The sequence below is a fragment of the Bombus bifarius genome, unplaced genomic scaffold (genome assembly GCF_011952205.1).
Source record: "Bombus bifarius isolate JDL3187 unplaced genomic scaffold, Bbif_JDL3187 scf7180000007980, whole genome shotgun sequence".
NCBI classification, from domain to species: Eukaryota; Metazoa; Arthropoda; class Insecta; order Hymenoptera; family Apidae; genus Bombus; species Bombus bifarius.
The window spans coordinates 1,031,325-1,055,567 of record NW_022884365.1 but is presented as its reverse complement, the minus strand read 5'-3'; the positions used below and the strand labels follow the sequence as shown (position 1 = coordinate 1,055,567).

The following is a 24,243-nucleotide window of genomic DNA, read 5'->3' as shown; positions in this document are numbered from 1 at the left end:
ACGACAGCACCTCTCTCTTTTCGTAAGCGGTAATGGAGCAGGAATCCACGGGAGGCTCCCCTAGTTTTAATGTCGGTATCTTAATGTATATTGCCGCGATAAATCAAGGCCACTGATTGCGTCCTACCCTCGGGCACCAATACGCGGTGAGACGAAGAGCAAATGGGACGAGAGGAAGAAAGAGAGCGGTGGCGGCGTCATCTCGAAATCTCGTACCGGAGGCCGGCCATTGTCGAACACTCTTCTAAGCCTTTCTTATGCCAAATCTGGTCAGGCTATCTCCCAGGGAACGATATTGCTCGTGTATGGTCGTTTATTGCCTGTCGAATACGAGCTCGTTTTGCGAGATCTTTTGTGCGGGTCAGGCTGTTGCGTTAAGTCTTGGTTTCTTGGTAAAATACTACAGCGAATGCGAGTAATTGTTCCACGTGTTGATAAATAGCGATGGTATATATATATAGAGGAGGTGTGTTGGGTGCTGGAGATTGCGATAATCTGGATGGATAGCTGTATGCGAAAGTAATTTCGAATAACTCGTGATTTATCTCAAGGGGAATTATTTCATCTTCGCTGACGAGTATTGTAATTTGAAAGTTCGGTATTTAGAACGATAAAATTAACAGATTTTGCAACGCGCCATGTTTATTGCGTGTACGAAGCGTTCTTTGAGATACTTTGATTTTTATTTAGGTCAGATTCGCTTAATTATAGTGACATGGATAGTTATTCCCTTTCGAAGAATAAAGCGTAACGTTTACTCAATCTGTAGCTTCAATTTTTCAATAAGGCTCACTAGATAATAATTATGTCTAATTTTTCAGCATTTTTTGCGTTTTATACGGTGCAGTAGTTAATAACAAATGTCTGCTTAAGTAGATACTGAAAAAATTGTAAGAAAAGAGGCTAATATCCTAAAACGCAATCGCAAGATTTTTATCGGAAATTCTCTTACAGTAAGGAAAATAATTTTCATACAAATTTCGCAACTGATAATTAATCAAATAAGTGCGATATTTATCTCTGTATTATTCAAGGAACAGATAATTCTAGGACGTGACGCGCTGCAAACAGACTCCTCGCGATTTGCTTCGCGGCCGTACCGTAAATCACAATTATCGCGAATGTTTCTTTGCCTCGCCAATCTCTATCCATCCCACGACTCTTTCGTTTTCCCGGACGCGTGTTTTTCTGCCGCGAATTCCATACTCCGCCAGATTCGTTCGCTCTACCCCACGGAGGAACTCAAAGAATTGCAGATTGACGAGGGAGCACCGACGATGGCACGCAAATAATTTCATCGCAACCTCAATTCCCTCTGCGTTTCTTCATTGAAATAAGCAACCAAAATACCATTGGATGAACCAGCATACCATTTCCTGCTGGAAATTGTTGTTAAGTTGCTGTTAAGTGCGACGAAGATGTTGAAAAAGCAATTTGTTATATTAAAATAAGTTTGTCATTTACTATATTGAAATAAATTTGTTCACTTCTTAATAATATATGCACTTCAAGAAATATTATGAAAATATGTTAGTTATACTAAATCAAAGTAGTGGAAAGGTTTAGACAGATGGTCAGAATTTTAAGTAACTAGTAGAATGCAATTTAATTTGCTTGAGATAGATGACTTGTAGGATCACCTACTGAGCACTTACCGACATTCCTTCATTTAATTTGAAATTGTTTTGAAACGTAGAAACCCCTTTCCTATAACGAATCAGTAAAGCGTCATACATGATCTCCTTTCGTATATATATTTGAGAATTATTTGAGAATATATTTGAGAAAATGAAAAGTAGGAATAATACCTAATACATTGGACAAATAAATGTCATATATAAGCTCTTGCCACCCTCTTTCAACATCATCCTTCATTACTCAATTAATTTTAATTTAATTCCCTAGATTGAATAGAAATTAGGTACAGTATTCTGAACCAATTTACATCCTTCCTCAAAAGATTCCAGTACAAATAACAAAATCATGGTATCTGATAGATCCTATAGAATATATTCAAGCAACTTCACAGTAACACCAACCAAACACATTCCCAGTAAACGCACACCCTTTCCACCTCTTCTTCGTCTTGACTCGACGCGAATGTAACTTTCGATTCGCGACTGATTTCGCGAGGAATAATCGAGAGAAGAGACTCCGCGAGTGCGCTTAACGATGCAATTTGCACACGGAGAAAAAGACAAGAAGCTGACGCGCACAGTGGCGTATTCCTCGAGTGCGCGATTTCTTCGAACGCCTCCCGCGCGGCCGATTCCTTAATTTCCCATACTGTGGCCGGTCCTGGACGTCCTGGGACGCCCCGCTGCGTTATAGCGCGGTTTAATCACACTACAAGCGTGCGTCCCTCGTTAGTGGAATATCGTGGCGGCTATAACGCGAGATTACATTCCATGACAGCCTTCGTGGGCAACGCGAAAGACGCTCAAAGGAATCGTTCTCGGACCCTCTTGTTTCATCGGGCTCGTGATAATCGTTCCATGCACCCGTGATTGGTGGAAAACGGTTCTTACCGATCCTTTTCGCCGCGGGATCGCACACAGGGAAACGAATCGAACGTTTGTTCGCTCGTCTCCTGTCAGATGCTGCAATCTCAGCTTGTAATTCTCGTTTTTCTCCTCGTTGTTCGAGCAGGATGAGGCGTAAGAGGCTGTAAAACGATCGGTATGCTCGTATGACTTGTCTCGGGTGGATGATTATGATCCAAGTTTTTGTTGAAAGTTACAGTCTTGTAATGGTAGTCGATAAGAACTTCATATGGAAACGTGATTTTAAACTCGCGATTATTCAGAATGATATTGAAATAGGGATCAGTTACTTCGAAATAGAGTCATTGTATTAGCGTAAAAGCCATAAAGGATTGCGATAGGAACCACTTTTATAGACTAATCGTGATATTGAAATATCTGTACGAAACCAAGGAAACTCTCTCGGTAGTGTAAATAACAATGTTACTGATTCGAAGTCCCACCGACACATTATAAAAGATGGAAAGGAATACAGTGATCGTACCGGATTTCAGTATAAGTTACGTGCAAAAACAATCAGATGCAAAATGATACGAAGAAACGAACTAACACTATGGTATACTGACACCATGAAATACAATTACGATATTCCACAGCGTCCAGCTCTATCCTAAATAACTTACATTCTACATACAAAATAGTGATTTTGGCGTATCGTAGCTCAAATAACGAAGCCTACAAAACCACGCTATCGACCATTATCGAATCAAGAACAAAAGGATCGATGGTATCTCCAGGTCGTCAGGTTCCAGAGTATCTCAAACGCTTTCGTACCTTTCATCGTGCTTTAATACACAAAGACGAACTATCGGAGGATATGATCGCCGCCTTAATGGCACTTCTTACAGCGCCTTTGAGCCTCGTGGAGATAGCACTTCACAGTCGTAGAGGGAGTTCGTTAACCGAGGACCCTTCATCACGAGTGTGTATACCGCGTTACCTTTCCTCAAGTTCGAGACGTGCAAGCATTCGAGGACCGATAGACCAATGACACGAGAGGGTCACATTGGTAACGACGAAAAACTTGATGCAGCGTAATAAAGCTCGTACTTAGCTCGAAGCGTGTTACTAACGCGCGTAAATCCGCGAAGTTTCTCGCCTAGGCACGCTTCGGACCCTCCTCGAAGGGGTTTAACACCGAAACTACGAGTGCAATACCGTGGTGGCCGGTCATTTATTTTAAAGACCCTCCTGGAGGATGAGGTTAATTGCAGACGCGGCAACTTGCGAGAAAGTATGTCGAGGATGCGCCTGGGAGTAACTTTGGTGTGTCGTTTAAAGGGTCAAGACGATTCAGGCCAAGGATTTGAATCTTCGAATGGCGTTAGAATTATGTTTGTTCTGACTTTTGTGATAATTGTGAATATCTCCAAATAATAAGCAGAATACTTCAATAAACAAAGATGTACACTGATTCTACTGGTAACACGTAATGCCATTGTCTATGTCATGATATTCATACAAGATTTTTTTACCGAACATATTCTACTTTTCAATTATTCGCGCGAAACTGCTCCAATTTTCAATCGCACCGCAGTTATATAGGAAAATGAGATTCCAAGAGGGAAGATTCTATTCTACATTTCCGATTTATTGTATTTTAGACAGAAATTCTACGCGCAGCCAGATTTCTACGCGACACCCTTTCTATATATTAACACTTAATTAATACTTAATTAATACGGATCACTTGTTGAGATATTCACACGATTTTCAGTCAGTATCATTTTTAATTCTATCAGATCGCTCACTTTAACATACACATCCGGGCACGTAATCACTTTGTTAATATAACAATAATCGACTGAATGAAATTATGTATATTCGGTACTATATTTTATTAGAGATCTATGAAATTAAAGAGAGGCCGATTATTCAAAGCGAAGATCGCGCGAGGGAAGTGTCAATACTCCGTTTCCTTGACATCCGGCGATTTATAGAATTGAATAATGACTGAATTAGCGACGATTACAAATTGGCTGGCCGCGTAATAAATAGCCAGCGAATTGATTAATAAGGACGCGTTAAACTGTGCATCGTTATAATCGATGATAAATTATGTGAGCCACTGCGGATGCAGAAACGACTGGCGAAATTTATGAGACGGTTCCCGAGCCGTATGTATCGAGAGTCGATGAAATTCGATGAAGTCCAAAAAAAAAAAAAAATCAGGATGGACTATCTCGAAACACGTTTACTCTATCGTTATCTACGAATTGACATTAATATCGTCAAAAGCTACGAGAAACAAGCTGTAATTAATGGACATAAATTAGGCTCGAAATAAAATTAGCGATGGTAAAATTCAAAATCTTATCATTACGTTGCGGATGTTTATGTGTTTATAGAATATATAAAGGTGCAAGATCGTAGAGAATGTATGCGAAGAATGCGGTGAATATATAATGTGCAAAATTATACAAAATGTCTATAATGTAGTAGCTATTGCGATATTTAAACGGTAAAATATATCTCTACCGAGGGTCTATTCGTCTTATATTCATGAATTTTATAATCATAAAAAAGTATAAATTTTGCATAAACATCCAGTCTGCTCGTGATATACACATAAATGACAAAATAGTAAATGTCTCGTCACATAATTACATCGTGGATGCTACGCTATCGCTATCCTTATCGAAAATTTCTAAAATTAGACAGAATACATGTGATATTTAAAATGCATAGTCCATTTTTTTAGCCCTGCGTAGAGGATATAGACGACGAGAAACTCGTGAAAGTTCCATCGAATGTCTGATATTCATCTCAGCGTAATTTTACAAAACTACACCTACACAATAATATTACAAATACACAAAGTATATAAAAGGCAAATTTTCATAGGAATCTCACGTCTCTAGTTATTTAGAAAAATGTGAAACCGCACGAACAACTACAATCTACTGCTCGGCCACGTAACACAACCAACTCGTAAAAGTTAGATCAAACAGCCGCATCACAAGCGCTGCGCGATAGATTTCCTCTCGCGCAAAGTTTCGTCCGCGATTACCTCTGATCAGCGTGCCGGAGCAAACCGCAAAACACGGAAAGACACCTTCGTGCAGCCACTAAAGCGTATCTATTATACCGGCGAAGATAATCCCCTCGGAAACGAGGTAAAACTTCGAAATCCGTTTTGCGGGGGCGTATAGAGGGAGGAAAGGGTTAGGGGTGTGCCTTCTCGGTGGCGCGTTCGCCCGCCAACACGGGAACAACATTAGTAACTTATGGTTGCGGCCCAGCGGCTGGATGGCTGCTTGCGTTTCAGACGTAGATCCGGAGCTACGGAACCGTGGTAAGAGGTCGAAGCCTAGAGAGACCGGCTGCAACCAAGACGAGCGTGGAATCCTTTTGCGGGAAGGGGTTAAGGGGTGGAAGGTGAACGAAACCGAGGCGAACCGAGCTTCTGAACTTAGTTACCCAGCGACACCGTGAGTTTCGGCCGGAGTTCCAGTTCGAAGAGCCTGCCCGGTTTCCAGCCACGGAGAGGGCATAACCCGGGCGAGCGCGGCAGCTAGGAGTTTGCCAGGGGCTTTCACCGGCGGAACGCGGTGTGAAAACCGCGGAAGAAGGGCGGCCACCGAACCTGAGGAGAACCAGCCGAGAACCGTGATAAATATGAGCAGTCTAAGTAACAAGCATCAGTTCCCGGAGAGTTCACGCCGTGGCCGAGTCTAGTAACGAACTTCCGGCAAGATTTAAAGGAGCCGGCAAGTTCGACCCGCCCCCCGTGAGCTCCCACCGAAATTGACGACTTAATTAGCGACGGGAACCGACTGCGAGCCCAGCGAGTGCTATGGATCTGTTTTCTTGGAAAAGTTGAGATATGGTGCAGTAGTTGTCCATGCCTTACCGACATATTCTAACGTTCTATATGGTGGAAAATTGTCGTGAGAATTTCTTTTTTCTGCAAGAATATCGTAGTTAATCACTGATGAATACGAATATAGATTCGATGAAATTACATTTAGTCGTTTAACGCACTTGAAATTGATGACGGAGTGTGTACGTCATATGTATTCTTTATCTAACCTGATCGACAAAAAATCATAGTTAACGAAGGACATTGAAATCTTTCTACTATATGAACGATCTACTTACATGAACCATTTGTCCTTCGACGAATTCAGATAAATGGGATCATACTGCATATACGTCTCTAGTTTCTAATACTAAGTGGCAAACACATCACGTTACTTCGTATATCATCGTGATATACGTTTCTAACATGTACTCCAAATTTAAGAATATCAACATTTTGAAACCCAAAATGGTCTCTCAAGAATGTTTTGCTAGAACAGTAATGCACATCGGGAGGCAAACTACCCTTGAGTCCCATGGAAGGAGGAAGAGAGAAAATCGTCACGGTTAGTGGGTAGCAGAGGGAGCCAAAATCCTCCCTCTCCCCTTATACAGCCCTTGTCGTTCACGGGCAAGCAAATTCCGAGAGGTTGCGGAGTCAGACACGGATAAGAAGAAGACGGGGAAAGGGAAGAGTGATTCGTGGAGCGGAAACCGGAAATGTGCTCCGGAACCTTCAACAATCCCTCGATGAAACTATTGGTCATCCGCGACGCAATACCGGATACGCCGGATCTAATAACTCATCCGCCTGCTGCCTGCTCTCTCCCACTCTTCGTCTCTCTCTCTCTCTCTCTCTCTCTCGCTTCCTCTCTCTTTTCCTAACACTCTTTCCCTTCGACTATCCATGCTGTATTTTTTTCTCTGTTTTTCGCTCTCTTTCTATCTATTCTCCTGTAACGGCGTCTCCCACTTTTTCTCTCGTGCCGTGTCGTCTACCGTTTCCTAGCGCATTGTTCGTTTCGACGGCGATCGAAGATAATGTCGTCGGGCGAGGAGAGAATAATATCGGTGTCACGGAGGCCAGTGTGTATTGTGACGATTCCACAATGAATTTCTGCCGAATCGGCGGCGCTATGTCATTGCCGGCTCGTACATGAGATCCGTAAATGGTATGATTAAAACGGCTAATGGAAACAATTCCGGAAACTGGTTGACATCGTCACGGCTCGCTTGCCCGGCCAGCCTTTACATCGTATTGTCAAAACGCGGATCCCGCGGTAATTCATGTCGGATATCGTGGTCAATGTTTGCCAACTGAAGGTTTCCGTTCTTTATCTCTTACGATACTGAATATTTTATTCGATCAAAATTCCAAATATTCAAAATTACGAGCGAGAACCGCGAAGGCTTATTGGAAGATCCGAAGAGAGCACGTACATTAATTATCTGACATTTGACATTTCATCTCGACTGATTCATATCCCATACAAATTACTTTCGAAACCTGCTCATAATTTCAATGAATTTTTATATTCTCGTAACCAATAATATATTTGTATTTTCGTATTTATGATATCTATATATAATTTGTATATTTCTACCAAATTCATACGTAACACGGAAGAATATAATTTACGTGTTAAAACTATTCTTCATATCTCTACGGTTAAAGCAGAGTCGAACGAAATAGAACAACGAATCTAGAAGGTTAAAAAGTCTGTACCTGGAATCACTGGCTACCGAGACCTTCCTCAAATTCAAGATACAAAAAGCAACAGCTTTATCCTCAGTAAGTCACCCTATCCGAAGGAACCCTGTTGAGTGACGAAACAATACTCCCTGGTAGGACTTAAAACAACCTCTCTGGAGGATGTTCAGTGTGATATACGACACGACGTAATTGCAGGAATTTAATCAATCAGAAACATACCCTAACGTGAGTACACGGCAGTTTCCTAGCCTTGCCAAGCCGAGTTAAGCCCCGAGGGAGTCTCATTTAAGATAAATCCAGGAGTCGGCGACATCGAGTAGAACGGCGAACTCGGGTCATCGTTGTCGTTCCGATGATGAAACGCTAGGACTACTATCCTAGATTCACTCTTCTTTTCTTCAGTTAACATCTCCTCTTCTCGGTCTTTCTTTTTCTCTCCTCTCGAGAAGAACGTTTTCTTCTTCCTTCTTTTGGTCGATTTTTGACTTCGCCTCTTTCTTCTCTCGTACGTGCAGAAACGTCCACGCGAGAGGGGCGAGCGTGTACACGGAGTGGAAACGGCCACACACAAAACTCCCCCTGCAGCCCTCTGATATATAGCCCCTTGGAGGTCGATGACTTCCGCTATTTTTCTTCCGCTGTCTCCAGCAAGCAACTTCCCTATCCTAACGTGCACCCCGCCCGGCCGTTTCGGTACTTTCCTACGCTCCTGCTCTCGGATATCCAGCGGCGGACATCGATCGAGACCAGCCGGCTGTTCTGTTGCACCAGAAGATCCCGTAACACCGACCAAATCTTCGGGAAATCGAGACCACGCGAGCCTTTGTTTGCCCTCGGAACATCGAACAGCCTCTTCGATCGCGTTTTATAGCGCAAATCGAACGACAACTGTATTTTTAGTAATGATTCGCGTTCGAAGAAAGAATATAGAAATTATGTATTTTAGAAAATTCCGAAGATTGTTCTTTAGCGGAATTTGTCAGAAATTCTTTTTGTTGAATATAAGAGTCACGCAAAGCTTAATCCTGAAGTTCTGAATGCAGTATTTTTTAAAGTACAGTAGAGATACAAGTGAGTAGGTAGGCAATGGGAATAGGTATCGATGGAATTTCATGAAATACGGCTTCTTTATGCAAAAATATAAATATCAATCTCAATTATTTACTAAGTAATTAATGTGTTGTAAGGATATATAATAAATAAAACTTCGCTACTACTACGCTAGTTCTAGTTCGACTTTTAAATATTTTATAGTAAGAATGCTCTGGATACGAAAGCAGATATATAATAAAAGATTAAATGTAAAATAAGGTGTACAATAATAGAAATTATAAATGGCGCCGAGGTATTTTTATTACAAATGGGAATTATAACAGAAAAAATAGTTCACTTATGACATTCTAATTACTAGCGTTTCATTTATCTAATTGCATTCTGGTGAAAATCATATCATCCTATCAATTTGTTTTATCCAAAGCTCTTACTTGTTCACAAAAATTTAATCCGCGAAAACGTCACAAGAGAAAAGAGCAATAACTCTAGACTTCTGCAAACAAGAGGACATACTGTATACCAGAGAGAAGAGCAGTATTGATTCGCCTTGAGCAACGTTCAACGAAGTACTTATTTACGAATGCATAAGCAACCAGCGTTACAAGACAGATTTTTATCGTACAAGATGCAGAGCAATCTCCCTAAAGAATGAAGGAGAGAGAAGGAAGATAGGAAGGGGGCTAAGGGAGAGAATGGGAAGAGGAGGAACGAGTATACGAAAGCGGGACGGGGTAGCAAAGAAGCTACTGCATTTATGGATGTCCTCCCCGTGACAAGCCGAAATTAATTTACCCCCTACTCCAGACCGTCGAGCGTTGGCATATTTTAACCCAGTTCTTCAGCCTCCAGTGTTTTTTTCCAACCCCTCGACCGTTCACCCTCCGCCCTCTGTGTGTTACGAGTCCACATAAATTTCTATCGAACGGACACAGACGGATAGAGATTCGCTAAATCCGCCGAGAGGCGATTCGATAAAACCCGTGGAGCGCTCGCGGCTGACTGGCTCCTTAGTTGACGCGATAAATAATTAATGATCGAACGGCCAGTATGGGCCGAGGAGAAAGGCGAAGGAGAAGGAAGAGCAGACGCGTATTGCTGGTCCATAAAACATTTAATATTTATAAGGTACGAAACGGAGGAGAAGCGAGGGGGCGGCAGGACAACCGCCTGACTCGGATATATATTATCGGATCTTATGCGGCCTATACGGTATTTAGATATTTTAATTAACCGATCGGCTATAAATTATGATAATTAAGGAGGACCAGCGCACGGGAACCTGCCTACGCTGTCGAGTTTCGCGTTGTTTTGTCTGCACCAGGGATCTATAGACGAGTTAACATGTGCACGACGTATCGCCGTGGATCGTCTCGTCCCGAATTCGGGGATTAGAAACGTTTCCTGAATTCCCGCGTGTCGCTTATGTAGTACGCCATATGGCAAATCGAGAGACGTCGTTGGTGAAGGAACGGGATCGTTAAGTTGGATTTTGCGACCGTTTCTTCAAGAGCTACTTACTCGGCCTCCTCGAACGTTATTTTACGTTTATGGGAAACGGTTTATGCGTAAACTGAAGTTGAAGAGAGCCCAGGGAGACGTAGAATCGAGCGTAGGAGCTAGCAAGTTACTTATTCTACTGATCGTTCTATCGTTAAAAACCTTCGATATTTGGTGTTTAATTGTGAGCCAGCAAATTATAGATAATTTGTCTGTAATTTGTTGGCGTATTTAAACCGAATATAAGAACGTATGTCCACACGAAACGAGAATTCCTTAAAAGCGCTTTTTAACGTCAATCGAAGGTATCGTCTCTCCCTCTGAATATTTATTAGGAGTCCCGCGGGGAATCAAAGTGGACGTCAGCAAACAGAAAGACGCATCACTCGGCACCTTGCTCGGGCCTCGATTAATCAAGCGTCTGGAGAGCGAACGTCATCCTGCGATTCCTTTCAATTCCACCCATCGTGCGGTAAGAGACGAAGCGGAGGCATTGAAATAATAATGCACAGCTAAAGGTGGACGAGGAATTACGATTTTAACGAGGCCAGCGGATGCAACAGCCCCGTTGGGGGCACCCCGACCGCTGGATTACAGAGAGCATTCTTAACAGTGTCAATAAACGGAGGTTATGAGAGCCACAAACGTCGGAAGTGTCTCTCCTTACGACGGACATAAATAAGCCGAGCAGCGGCTGACTGGTCGTTTAAATGTCGCGAAGTAACTCCCTGGCCCGAGTGAACTTTGCTTCGACGCTCGGCTTCCTCGCTGTAATCTGTGGCTGCTTGTTCTTTGTATTCTTTATGCAAGAGACTGAGTGCTCTCGCATGTGTCTGTTTGATGGTCGAAGAATATTGATGGGTGTAAAGTTTAGTTTCTTCGTTGGAGGTTATTGATCTGAGCATTTTATTTCGGTGAGAGCGTGCGGGCCAAATTGAGGCAGCGCTTGATGAATTATTAGGGAATATTTTAAAATACACTCTTTACTGGGAGTTGCAGAAGAAGGCAGTGAGATATTAAGGTAGTGGAATATTACAATGCAACTATTTCTAGGCACCTATTTACTTATAATCATTGTACTTTATATTGTTAAACGAAGTTCACTGATCAAGAGATGAGACCATCTTTTAAAGTGACTTTGTTTGAAAGGATTGGTCAAGATGTTTCTGTCCTCCTGATGTTATAAGTTTCTTAAACTACTGGAAAATAATACACGATACTACTAATCGTTGATACTACGATGGACTACTGCATGTTAAAGATGCCTAGCTTTTTGTTATTTATACTTTCTAATGATATCTAAATCTCGACCTTCGTCAAAAGAATGCCATATGAATAAAATTACATTTTTCAATTATTCAATTTCACTTTTACAATTCACTATATCGATTAATTTTAAACTAAAAATTAATTCGTTTCATATACTACCAAATATTCGTTGCGAGATAAAAAGGAAGACTAATTCTATTCTTTTCATTGGAAACGATTACAGCAACAATAGTAAGAGATAAAACCACCCTATAATATTTCTTCTAATCAAAAAAAAAAAAAAAAAGACAGAAAATTCACGCATAGACCAACACACAACTGAATGAGGAAAGAAGCGAGATGACGCGTCGATCTCATGTCGTGGAATCAAAAAACGGCCCGATGGACGATAGAGCGACTTAACAGCCGAGGAACGGCGTCGATGCGTTTTCACGATACCACTCCCTGCCCCTTGCCTGTCCCTCGAAGCGAGCCAGGTTTCTTCCTGCTTGCCATTACCGCGGCGGAGCCTTGATGGCGAAAGTGGTCTAGGGGGCAAACGGTCAACGAGACTCGAGATGAGATAGAACAGACCATTATGGCTACGCCGATAAGATAGGTCCACCCTCCGTGATACGTAGTAGCCACGGTCAGAACGTTCTAGGTACGGGTTTGATACACCGGACGCGATCCACGGCATGAAAAATCTAGTTGGAAGAGACGAGAATGGGACGATAGACGGGGGAAAGCAGAGGTGGATGGCGAGGGGGTGGCGGCGAATGGAAAGGGGGAGGACGAAGCGAGGGCGGTGTCCAGCGCCCCCGAGAACTCGGACCTTATCTTTTCATAGCGATCGTGACCGTCCAAGACTTCATTTCCGTGCTCGAGGAGCCACCCCAACGTCGGTTTATACACGTAACGTAACCGGTAACAAAATGGACCTCTTGGCTCGTTTACGTGGGCACGGATTTCGTTGGAGGAAATTAGTCGACGCGTTGTATTCGACGGGGTAACCGCGTGTTCAGAATGCGGTATCAGTAGCTCTACGTTATTAGCCGATGAAACGATTTACGGACCAAAGGTACTTCGATCTAAGGATGAGAGTAAAGTCAGCGTATTTTCGAAGGAATTCTTGCGGAGAAGGTGAATATAGACTTTTATTTTTGTCATTTCGGATATTTAGACAGCCTGATAAAAGTTTCTAAAACTACCGACGACTGAAATATAAGATTCGTATTTGGTTGAGATGAAACGTATATGATGAAATACATAATATAAGAGAGGCAAGCTCTAAGCTATGTATTTTATAAAGATTATGAGAGATCCTGAAAAATGTGTTGTGTCAAATCTATTAAATTTTTATAAGAAATCAAAAATGGATGGTTTTAACCATTCCGGCAGTTTTAATATAGCGTTGTACGTACAAATACAGCGCTATATATTGATGTGTAAAAAAAGAACTGTAGCAAATCTGTAAAATTACTATGAAAAGTTAAGAATTACTTTTACCCACTTCCAGAGATTTGGTATTAAATGCAATGGACATTCGTTTGTTATTCAGAACAGATTAAATTTAACACAGAATTTCGTTAACGATATCTATGGAGAAACTGATGTGCAATGTGCTCGAATCGAGGCAACCTATCGATTCCATCTTAATATCGACAGACGCAGAGAAATTTCAGAAATTGATAGTTTATCGAATAATTTAGAACGGTCAACCTCCGTCGGCTCAATATTACGTTTAACCACTGAAAACTGAGCGCGTTGATCGAAACTCTAATACGACCGGATGCAATTTCCCCGGTTAAGCTGGTTGTGTCCCAGTTCCACTCACCCTCCGGCAAATAATAACATTTCTATAAGTCGGTCGTTTGTATTCGACGACTGGCGCTCATGCACCCCATTTCAATTAACGTATGATGTATGTCGTATAAGGAGCCGTATCCAGCACCTTTCAAACGTTGGGGCCGTAATGCGCGAGGGATCGCCGCTCTAAGTAACTCTATATCACGTCTACGTGACACGAAACGCAGAGAAAAAAAATCTTATATGGTCGAGAAGGACAAGAATTGTCCTTGATCTTTTAACTGTCCCCTCGGTTTCCATTGTTGTTCTCCGCAGACAATGAAATATCGCTCCTTATTCGTCAAAGAATTCGTTACACAACACGTGTTGACGCAAGAAACGTTTATCTGAATATCGTGGATAGAAGGATGTTAATTTTATTAAGACACGATGGAGTTTGTAAAAAATAGAACTGATGACTGGATTGCAAATGGAAGATTTTAAGATATAAGAATTCATAATAAAAAATATTCAAAGTATAATATTCGTTATAATATTTGGTAGATAAAGTAAATCTCTGCTAAGACCTCGTTTCTTTAGTTGTGTTCATAAACATGTAAATATTATACAAATATCCGCAAATTCATCCTAACACGTGTTACTCAAATCATCTTTGTTCTCATATAAGAGAAACTCCAACGATCTTTACTTCCGCGATAATTTGCAAAATATCAGTCGTCACACATTATACAATTAACCAAAGTACCACGTTTTCTATATTCCTCATTATTATATATCATTACGGTCTACTTAATAAAGTGACTACCATATTAATTAAGGGTTAGCAAGAGCACCATACCGCCCAATTTTTCGCCCAATTCAAATCTACCACGATGTCTATATCAGAGCACGAAGTAGTCAACGTCGGCGCTTCCGATGACGTTCTCGGGAGTTGGTTTGGGTGACGTACAGGGTGTTCGCAATTTCTCCCGATTCCCGACCCTAGGACATCCATTTTATTTAGCGCACCGGTGGACCACGAGGCAAGTGAGGGGGACGTTCGACGACCAAGGGGCTTTCTCTTTTTCTCCATCTACCGATATCCCATCAGTGCCAGCAGGAACGTTTACAGCGGGCTGGTGTCCAGCCACCGACAGAGAAAACGGAAAGAGACAAAAAGAGAGAAAAAGAGAATGAGAGAGAGAGAGAGGAAGAGAGAGAGAGAGAGAGCGAAAGAAAGAAGAAAATAAAGAAAAGAAAGAAGAGAACCTTCTTCACCATCCCCCTTCTCGACGAGTTAGCCAGATATAGAGTGGCGCGGAGATCGAACCGCACCGAACGGGGTGGAGAGAGAGACGGGACGGAAGAAGGGAACATAGAGAGCGTGGGCTGGGGTGTCTGGACCGCTCTCCCGAGATGGACACAGAGAATCGCCATTACAAATTGACAAGCTTGATTGATGGTCAGCGCGGAAGGGACGACGCCAGCCGATCCGCTGGCCGGGCGAGAAGAGGAGAGAGAACGAAGGATAGGCCGGGAAGAACGACGAGAAAAGGGGAATCGAATGTGCCAGGAGACCGAGGGGGTTGCGACGGGCCGAAGGGGATGCCGGCCAAGTGAGATGGAGTGGATGTAGTGAACGCGCGCGGCGGACTAAACTGGACTCCGCTTCGAGGGACCTTCTCTCTTTCCAACATCGGTCAGATAGCGTTCCGCGTGCAATAGGGAACGATAAGAGGACGGGGACAGGGGGCGCGTTATCAACCGAGACCTCTCAGCGAGTGCGTGACGAATGGTCCGCGAGCTGATTCGCAAGGGGCTGCTCTCGCGGACCGATCCGAATATTCGATGAACTACGCAGGATCTTTGATCGTACGAGTTTCGTTAAGGCGTTTCGATCGTTCGGCTCTAGGGGCTGAAGGTAAGGAAATGGGGTTGATGCAGTGGATAGATCCGACTGATATTCTTTGAATTTTCGCTGGACTTTGAAGAAGGTGTAAACTTGGTATATAACAAACGAAGTCACATCGAGTAATTGTCTGTGTATGTGTTTCAATTTTTTCCTATCAGAATTGAAATAATTTTTTACGCCACGGATCCTGCATTTATGTGCAATAACAGAAATGTCTTCTTTAATTTGTATTTTGATTTGTGATCTTAAAATTTGAAACACTAATTTTCATTTAATCATCATTCATTCATTTTTAGTTTATGCTAATTGTAAAAGGGAAAGAATTTGTTATTCTTCTGCTAATTCGTGAAATCATATTACAAAGCTATCACCCTGAAATGTGACCATAAAGTTTCTGTCTCGCAATAGTATCAAGCAATTAAAAGGATATTACACATACGTACATATATACGTACATCCCTCAGGAGATTAGAAAGATCATACATTAATATTACTTTCACATATCTAACGTTTGAATCTTACACGAACAAAAAACATCCTACCATGCTCCAGCCAGCGATCAACCACCCAAAGCGTCCGCACCAATCCTATCCGATTAGGATCAGGCCGTAACGCGATTACGTCGCACGCATGCGACCAGTCGAATTAAAAATAAGCCGGCCAATTAAACACTAATCGCCGGATGCGCTGCGGTGTCGAACCTGGAAGGGACATCGGCTATTAACAGTCGACGGTCACGGACGTTCGCTTGTCGATCTCTGACAGCATGGGAAAACGAACAGGCGATCGTAAACGACAATCGAGCTTCTGTGAAAGTGAGCGTAGAGAGGAAGCTGAAGACGTCGTGGAAAAAACGAAAGAGCGGAATCGTTCGGTTGGAACGGTTGGTGGAACAAAGACGGAAGACAGTCGACACGAAGTCGACCTTTCCCCGTGATCTATGGCTCTGAACTCCCATATTCTCGCGCTGACCCTTGGCTACCGAATGCTGAGAATAATAAGCAAACCCGGCAATTAAGATATCTTCGACTGAGTCGTCACGGCTAGTCGCTGATTCCTTTGCCCTTTTCTTGGCCATCGTTTCTCGGTACGCGTAAATCGAATGCGTCTCGTAAAATCGAACGCGGGTCCGGCCATGTTTATTGGGACTGCGGTGGCAGGCGATTCGCGATAAATCGCGCTTGTCGGGAACGACTGGCCGGAAATCGAGATTCTCCTGGTACTAGAAAACGCAGATCCTTGGAATTACTGAGAATTTCGTCCTTTTGATATCAAAACCTTTGGAAATGACAATCCAAGTTACCAAGATTCTAGCTGTGGGAACATTGCTGTCTCGTCTAATGTTTTTTATTTAGAGCTTTGAAAATAAAAAATTTCTTAATTGTTGAGAATACAATTCTAGAAGAATTCTAGGGTTCTAGAAGCGTCATGGTTCTCGAAACTAGCCCCTTTAGTAAACGTTTATATTGGAAGCTAAAATTTTCGAAACAAACATTTTTTGGGTGACCAAAATTTCAGACAGCGTTGTTCTTTTAGCAAATGCTCACATCTAAAGTCCCTTAATTACCATGCTTTTAGCCCTATGCTGCTCTTTTAGCCAATAATTACACTGAAAATTTTGAAAATAAAGACTTTGTCAGTTATCAAAATTCTAATCTTCCATATATTACCTTCTTTTTACAAACGCCTCCATTGAAAGATTTAAGAGCATAGAACTTGCAAGTTATCAAGATTCTAATCTGAAACAGGTTGTTCTTTTAATCAAGGCTTGCGCTAAAAGCTTTGAAATACTCAAAGGAGAAAGAAATTTTCTCTTTCGATTAGTAGCACCCTAGTTTGCAAAGAGTGCAATTAATCATCGTCACCATAAAACTCCAATCTTGGAATTCCAATCGTAGGTAGGTGATGAAAAACATTCGACCGACTTCGTGCTATCAGAAACAGCTTGTTCAACAGCGGGAACGAAGGGAAACAACCGTTGGAAGGTTCGCGCGAGCTTGGCCGACGCCTTTTATCGCGGCATCGTTACGAAATGCACCGTACGGTCACAGCTTTACGGTACTTCGGAGCCGCTGTTACGTTTTTACTGCGTCGTTTCACGAGCACGCGAAGGGACCGCGATTCTGGCTATGTTGCTTGCGCGTCGTTCGCGCGTTGGCGTCGGGACGTCAGGTTATTGGGCTAAAGGTAAAAGAACGCACGAGAAACATTCTACTATGAAACATAGTAGTTATTCGTGCCTATAAAACGATAAACGTTTCATTCAACGAGGAAGAGATGATCGAACTGAGTTTCAAATTCCTTAGAAGTAAACCAAGGGAAATTTTAGGAAATTTTTGTCTCGCGAAATTCTTTTTGTGAATTGTGATAGTACGAATGAAGTAAATTATGATGCGAAAAGTTAATAACAAAAGAATACGTATTTAACAAATTGAGCAATTTACGAACGTAATGTGTAGGTTTGTAGGTTTGTGTAGTCGATTGTTTCGTGATTAAGGGTTGCAAATCTCAGGTGATCTGGCGAAACACTCGTGAAACTAAGTTGCTTGATATTTATTTCCACAAGATCATAGATCACGTATGTGAGATTTATTCTAAATTTATCAATCACCAGTGCATTGGATTTGAGATTTTTTACTACTCAATTATAAAATACTATGAGTTATTACAATTTCATTTACTTTGTTTTAGCTATTACTAACCGTAAATATATTGTAGCGTTGATGGAATATTTTAAGAGGAGCAAGAACGCTGGTTTACACATCTCGTTACCGTTGCACGCTCATTTCTATAGCCGTCAGATTTTTGAAAACGTTGGTAGTTTATTACGAATGATCGGTGGTGTTTTCACGCGTTTCGCCGACACACGTTCCAATCAGCAGATTGTGGAGCTTTGATTCCGTAACGGCCCGTAATCGAATTCAATTTACACACTGACCATCCGATTTGAAAGTGTAATGTAATATTTTAGGAGGAAGTGCGCAGGGAGCAGAGGCGGAGGTCTCTCTGTTTTTGAACGATGCTCGCAACGTAGAATTCACTAATAGGAATTGGCGGCCGCGTTCCAAAAACACGCGGCTCCCCTGGATCATAAAGCGACGTCGATACGCAGAAATTTTACATTGTTCCGCGTACAAATTGGATGGATTCTAAGAAGCGAGAAGGCAACCAGAATTATTGACAGAGCAACCACTGAATGGCGCGCTGTTAAACACAAGTTCCTTAGCGAGCGAGAACATCGCTTACAATTAGTTATGACTCCATCCGACTTTCAATCTTTACACACACATATATATACAATATATCAACTAAACTACAACTACATTTGTCTTCGATGAAACTGACATTAAATGTCAGTGTACTACACCTTCATTATAGGAATATCAGAAGAGATGTTCCTATTATCAACAACTAATAAAGAGGAAATTTCCCCTACAACCCCAACAATTCGGTCTAAATAATAGGATACTTAAACTTTAAAACCTTTCGTAGCTACAAAACTAAATAACAATCCACTTTATAGAAAGAATAAAACGTCCAATTTCCCCTTTATTCATCAGAAAATCGTACGTTCCAAGCATCAACAACGGAAGAGATAGAATCTTGCAAAAAAGCTAAAAGGCACTTAATGTAAGAAATCAGCAAACCATTCATTTCTACTGTGATCTTAAGGTTATTAAATGGTCCAGGCTGAGTTCATCGGCGATATCGTCCGGATCTAGTCTGTAGCTCGAAATTAGTGTAAAATTAGCCGTGCTCACGCACGCCTGCTATGGCAGTAAAGGCATTCGTGCGGTTTTAACGCTACCGCCCTCCTAATACCAGCCGTAAAACCGCGATCCCTTTTAAATCCTTCCCCATTCGATGGTGAGCACGATACACGGACGAACAGCCACTCGAACTATAAAGTATAAAGCCACGACGCATCGTTTTACGACGTACAAGCTGCCTCCGTGTCTCCCCGAATCCGGATTCTATTAGGTTTATATTGTACCCTCCTTGCGATCAAAGAGACACGCGTTGGGGATTTCCTTGCTCGAATGAGTATAAGGGCATGAGAGCCTGTTACTTGGAAAATTGCCTTTTTCTGCTGTGTTTAGCGATGGGAAATAAGGTTCCAATCGGAGGAAGTTTAAAATCGCCATAAGCAGATTTGAATTATTTACTCGAAGGATTACTTTGATTGGTATACTTTGTCATACATGACATTTGTTCTATTCATTATGTATGTATCCTATTGTGTTCTGTTGTATGTATTCCATTTACTATGTATGTATTATATCATAATTATGTGAAATATGCAGGTGTAATAATAGAGCTATAAATAACCTGTTAACCAGAGAAGAATTTAATTTATCACTCGGTAGCCCATCCCTTGGACATAACAATTTCTTGAGATGGATCGTCTTTTACAAGGATTAAAAGCAATCTAAATAAGATTAGTTTGCTAACTTGTAACTCCATAAGTCCAGCAATTTCTAATTAAAGAACAATCCGGCTAACAGGTTAACTGAAGCGGATAACCGATTTCCTAGCCATTCATATCCGTCAACCTAGTGTTTAACTTTCACCACAGAATGCTCCGAGTCTTCATAAACGCCCAAGAAAAACGCCATTACCCCGATACAAACTCGGTTCTCAGTAAAACCGACAAATCGTATCCGCTCATCAATATCTTAACCAACCATCGCCAGCCACGACAAGCATCCTCCAATCATCCTTATTATCATCAGTCCTCCAACCAAACCAAACACGTTCTCTTGCAACTGCAAACTAGAACAAGAACCGCGCGCGATCTTCATCATCAGCTTTATTCCTCTGGATTCACACGTTGCAATGAATCGTTATCGAGGCAGAAGCGAAGCATGAAATCACTGATTGCGCCGGTTCCATCGTTATCGCGGGGCAAGAACGTGGCCATAGCCAGGAAACGAGAATGTTTGCGCGACGAGGATGGAAGCTGGGAATAATAACAATGGGCCGCGGGCCACGCGAAGTCAATGCGGAGCAGCTGCGATTCGCGTAATGAAAGTATGATTGATGATCGAGTCGACGCGCGTCATTAGCTCGACACGAAGAAGCGCGACGACGCGGAGGATGCTAACAGTCTACCTCTTTCGAGACCTTTCTCTCGTCCCATCCGGGGAGATGTTGCAGCCATGTCGCCGTGAAACGTGTTCTGAATTAGCGATCTGGCCTAATATAATTCGAACGAGCTCGACGTTCATCCCTCAGGTCCGAGTATTCTTTTACCGCGACGGACGTAATAGTCCCTGATAAAAGAACGTGGGAGACAAATGGGCACCAGAGCAGCGGTTCTTTCGAACAGTTGAAAGGTAGCTACTAATTTATAGTGACGAATAAGAAGGAAAAACACAAGCATTAAAATCATCTTATTATCTGCAAATACATATCACAAATGTAATATAAATCCATCCTGTTATGTGTACAATGTACAGCGTAAAGAGAAACGAAGTAGAATACGTAAGTAGTACGAAACAGTACAGTAAGTAGACAGTAAACGAAAGAAAACAGGCATTAAAATCATCTTATTACCTGTAAACACAGATTTTACATAAATCCACGCTATTAAATCCGTAATCCGTAAAATGAATTAATATATAAAATGTAAATCATATAGAGATATGATCAGTGTATTTGATATATCAATCAGAAAAAGAAATATGGATTACGGCTGTTAACTAAAGCGAACAATACAAATCGTATCTCAAAGCCATCTCGATCCGCAAATAATTAATGAACAGTGAAGAGCGTCCACGCAAATTGCAGAGACAATTTTCGATTCGGGGTTTGGAAATAAAACGTCTCAGCCAGCGACCAAGGTTGAAAACCGACGAAGGCTCGGAAGTTGGACGATCCACGGGGGATCAGCAGCATTTGAAAGACACATTCATCTCGCTTCCGTTGGAGCAAAATCTGCCCAGGGGCCTAATGCTTCGGCTATTAAGGTTTAATGGACTGCTGATCGTCTAGAAGCCAAGAGGGAGAACGAACGATGCCAGGATCGAATCCCGGAGGAATCGGAAAAATGGATGAGAACGAGGGCGAATTGCACGTGATCTTGCGAATATTTCTTTCACAAGAAAAGAGTCGAAGCTTCGCCCACCTTTAGAAATATTTCCTGGTCTCTGTGTTTGGTCGAATGGTCCGCAAAATTCACGTGTAACGACATCAATTTCAATTCGAGAGGCAAAGCTCTTTGGGAAGAGACTGAGAGAAACGTTGGTACACGCAAAGGAAAAGGGGTTGCGAAGTGGCCCGTGATCAGGATTGACTCGGGATGACAATCTAACCGTACACGGGTTTCCACTTTACTCTTGATACGGACTGCGACATTTCGGCTCGTTAGTTCCCTCTACCACCGCTCTTTCTCGAACTGGAATTACCCTGACGGTGCACGCATGCTCGCTCTCTAACTGTCGCGATTTGCTAGCGTAACATGCTCCTAGCTGGCCAACGATATTCCCAAGTTAGGAGAGTAGGACTCGATAAACGGACGTGGCTTTTGATTTTGAGAGAAATATATTGGATTTGAATGAAATCGTGTGGTGCTTTCTAGAATTTGTTGACGGCGACAGTGACTTTTTCATTCAAAGTAGATAATAAAATGTTATTGGTAAAACATTCTTAATTTAAGAGCGGATAAGTTGAATAAATATTAATTAATAATTTAGTTCCAGATATAATAATGTAATAAGAATTAGAATTTAGAATTTCTTAAAGATATCAATGATTCTTTTACAAAAAAAATACTAGAAGCTTGATAAGCTTATGGTATGAAATATAGGTACAAAAAGAATCGTTTTCGTTATATTTTGTCGCGAACAGATTTTTCTATCTTAACTACAATCCAATGATTTCGTAATGCTATCCAAGCAAACTAACTCACTTGCGAAACACAGGAGAAAGCTTCCGAGAAGGCAAACTCGGGGCTGGAGCAAACAACCCGTAACTCAGTGAGTGTTTATGAGCGAGTCAGTCGTAAAAATACTCGCTGTATCGAGCATTCTCTCTCGTTTCGAGCGTTTAACCGAGAGAAACAACCCCGATCGCCGGCAGGTTAGCTCATCTACGACGAAACAAAGAAACGTAACGAGAGGAAGGTCGAAAAAGACGCGGTTTGGGATTGAGTCGAGGGGTGAGAGGCATGTTGACTGCTCGTAAAACCCGGTCTGATCACCGCTACCAATTATCCCGCCGTTATCCGAACGTTATCCGAAACGTTATCCACCTTTTGCCCGACCAGGGCCCTCACGAAACAGCCCTCTCCGCCATCATCCGAATCACTAGGCGAACCCTTGAACCCCTAGAGGAGAGGTCCACAGAACGAAGAGAGCGACGCTACTTCCACGATCCCCAATATCGGGCTAGGTAACCGTTGTTGTCGCCTTTTACTGCAAACGAAGTGATTCCCTCCTCGTAAACGCGACGTCTTTACAGATTACACGGCCCGGAAACCGGAGGTTCCTTGTTTTTCTTTCTCCCTCCTATCGTGTTTCGCTGCTCTTTCCCGCTGCTTGAGTATCAAGGGAAATTTTCGAATACGCTATTAACCCTCTATATTTACAATACGAGTAGAATTTTCTTTTCTTTTCTACTTTTCTCTTTCCTTATTAGAGATAAGAATCAGGACTTATATATATTTCAGGATTTTAGTATTAGTAGAATTGTAATAAAGTACAATATTATAGTGGAAAACAAATAAAATAAAGTATAAAATAAAGTATATAGAAGTAAGAAAATATGTAACTTTAAATTTCCTGAAATATAAAAATTAAATTTTCTTAAGCATTTTCGCAACGAATTTCCTTCATTTGGTACTTTAAATACCGAATGCCTGGATATTAAATATTTATTTTAAAAGAAACTCTGCGCCAAATATTATATACTTGCTAACTAAATTTTCTAAAATAAATTATTCTCCTATACTTTCATCGTGTTGTCTAATTTCCTGTAACATTTTTCTTTCGAATAATAGATTCTTGATTATTAAATTTCTAGGTCAAAGAAATGCTACTTAAACAAAAAATTAAGAATATTTCGCAAAGTAAAATTAAGGAAGAGAATTCGTGTTTTGTGATATGTATCAATTCGATTAAGATTGAATTCGTTTTTGCAAGGGAAAATGACAAAGTACAGAGATCGAATTCGAAGTCGCAACGTTAACGAGACAGAAAATAGAGAGGTCGGACGAAGTACACGATTACGATCGACGATAATCGAGTCACGAGGGATAATTGCCTTCCGCCAAAGAAACAAAACGAGCTACCGGTTAATACAGTTCAAATTGTTCGTTTATTGATAAATGATCAAAGTGCTTGGAAACGCGAATACTTCCGAGCAGCCGAAAAATACATAAATCGCACGGACAACACGTCGCGGTCAATTCTTCGCCAAATTATGAAAGAAGAGATGAATTAACGGGCAACGTGATTGTCAGTTCTCAAATACAGTTCCTCATGAATATCTAGAATCGATGTTATATGTAAAAAAAATACATCAATCTAATCATAAATCTAATCATATGTCAAATAACTGCCAGCTTGAAGTAATAAAAATGTGTTAACAAAGATATCTAATTATAGAAAAAGGGAGTATAATTGATTAACTATTTAACTAAAAAGATTTTTCTAATAATCAATAGATCATATTTTTCTTAAAAGTAC

The 24,243-nt window shown here is 41.5% G+C and overlaps 1 protein-coding gene across 1 annotated transcript in view; it reads right to left on the bottom strand.

Moving 5' to 3' along the window:
• The window catches only part of LOC117204789 (homeobox protein homothorax-like), a 244,673-nt gene that overhangs the window by 10,421 nt on the left and 210,009 nt on the right, over positions 1-24,243 (bottom strand). The gene's annotated exons all lie outside the window — the stretch shown is intronic.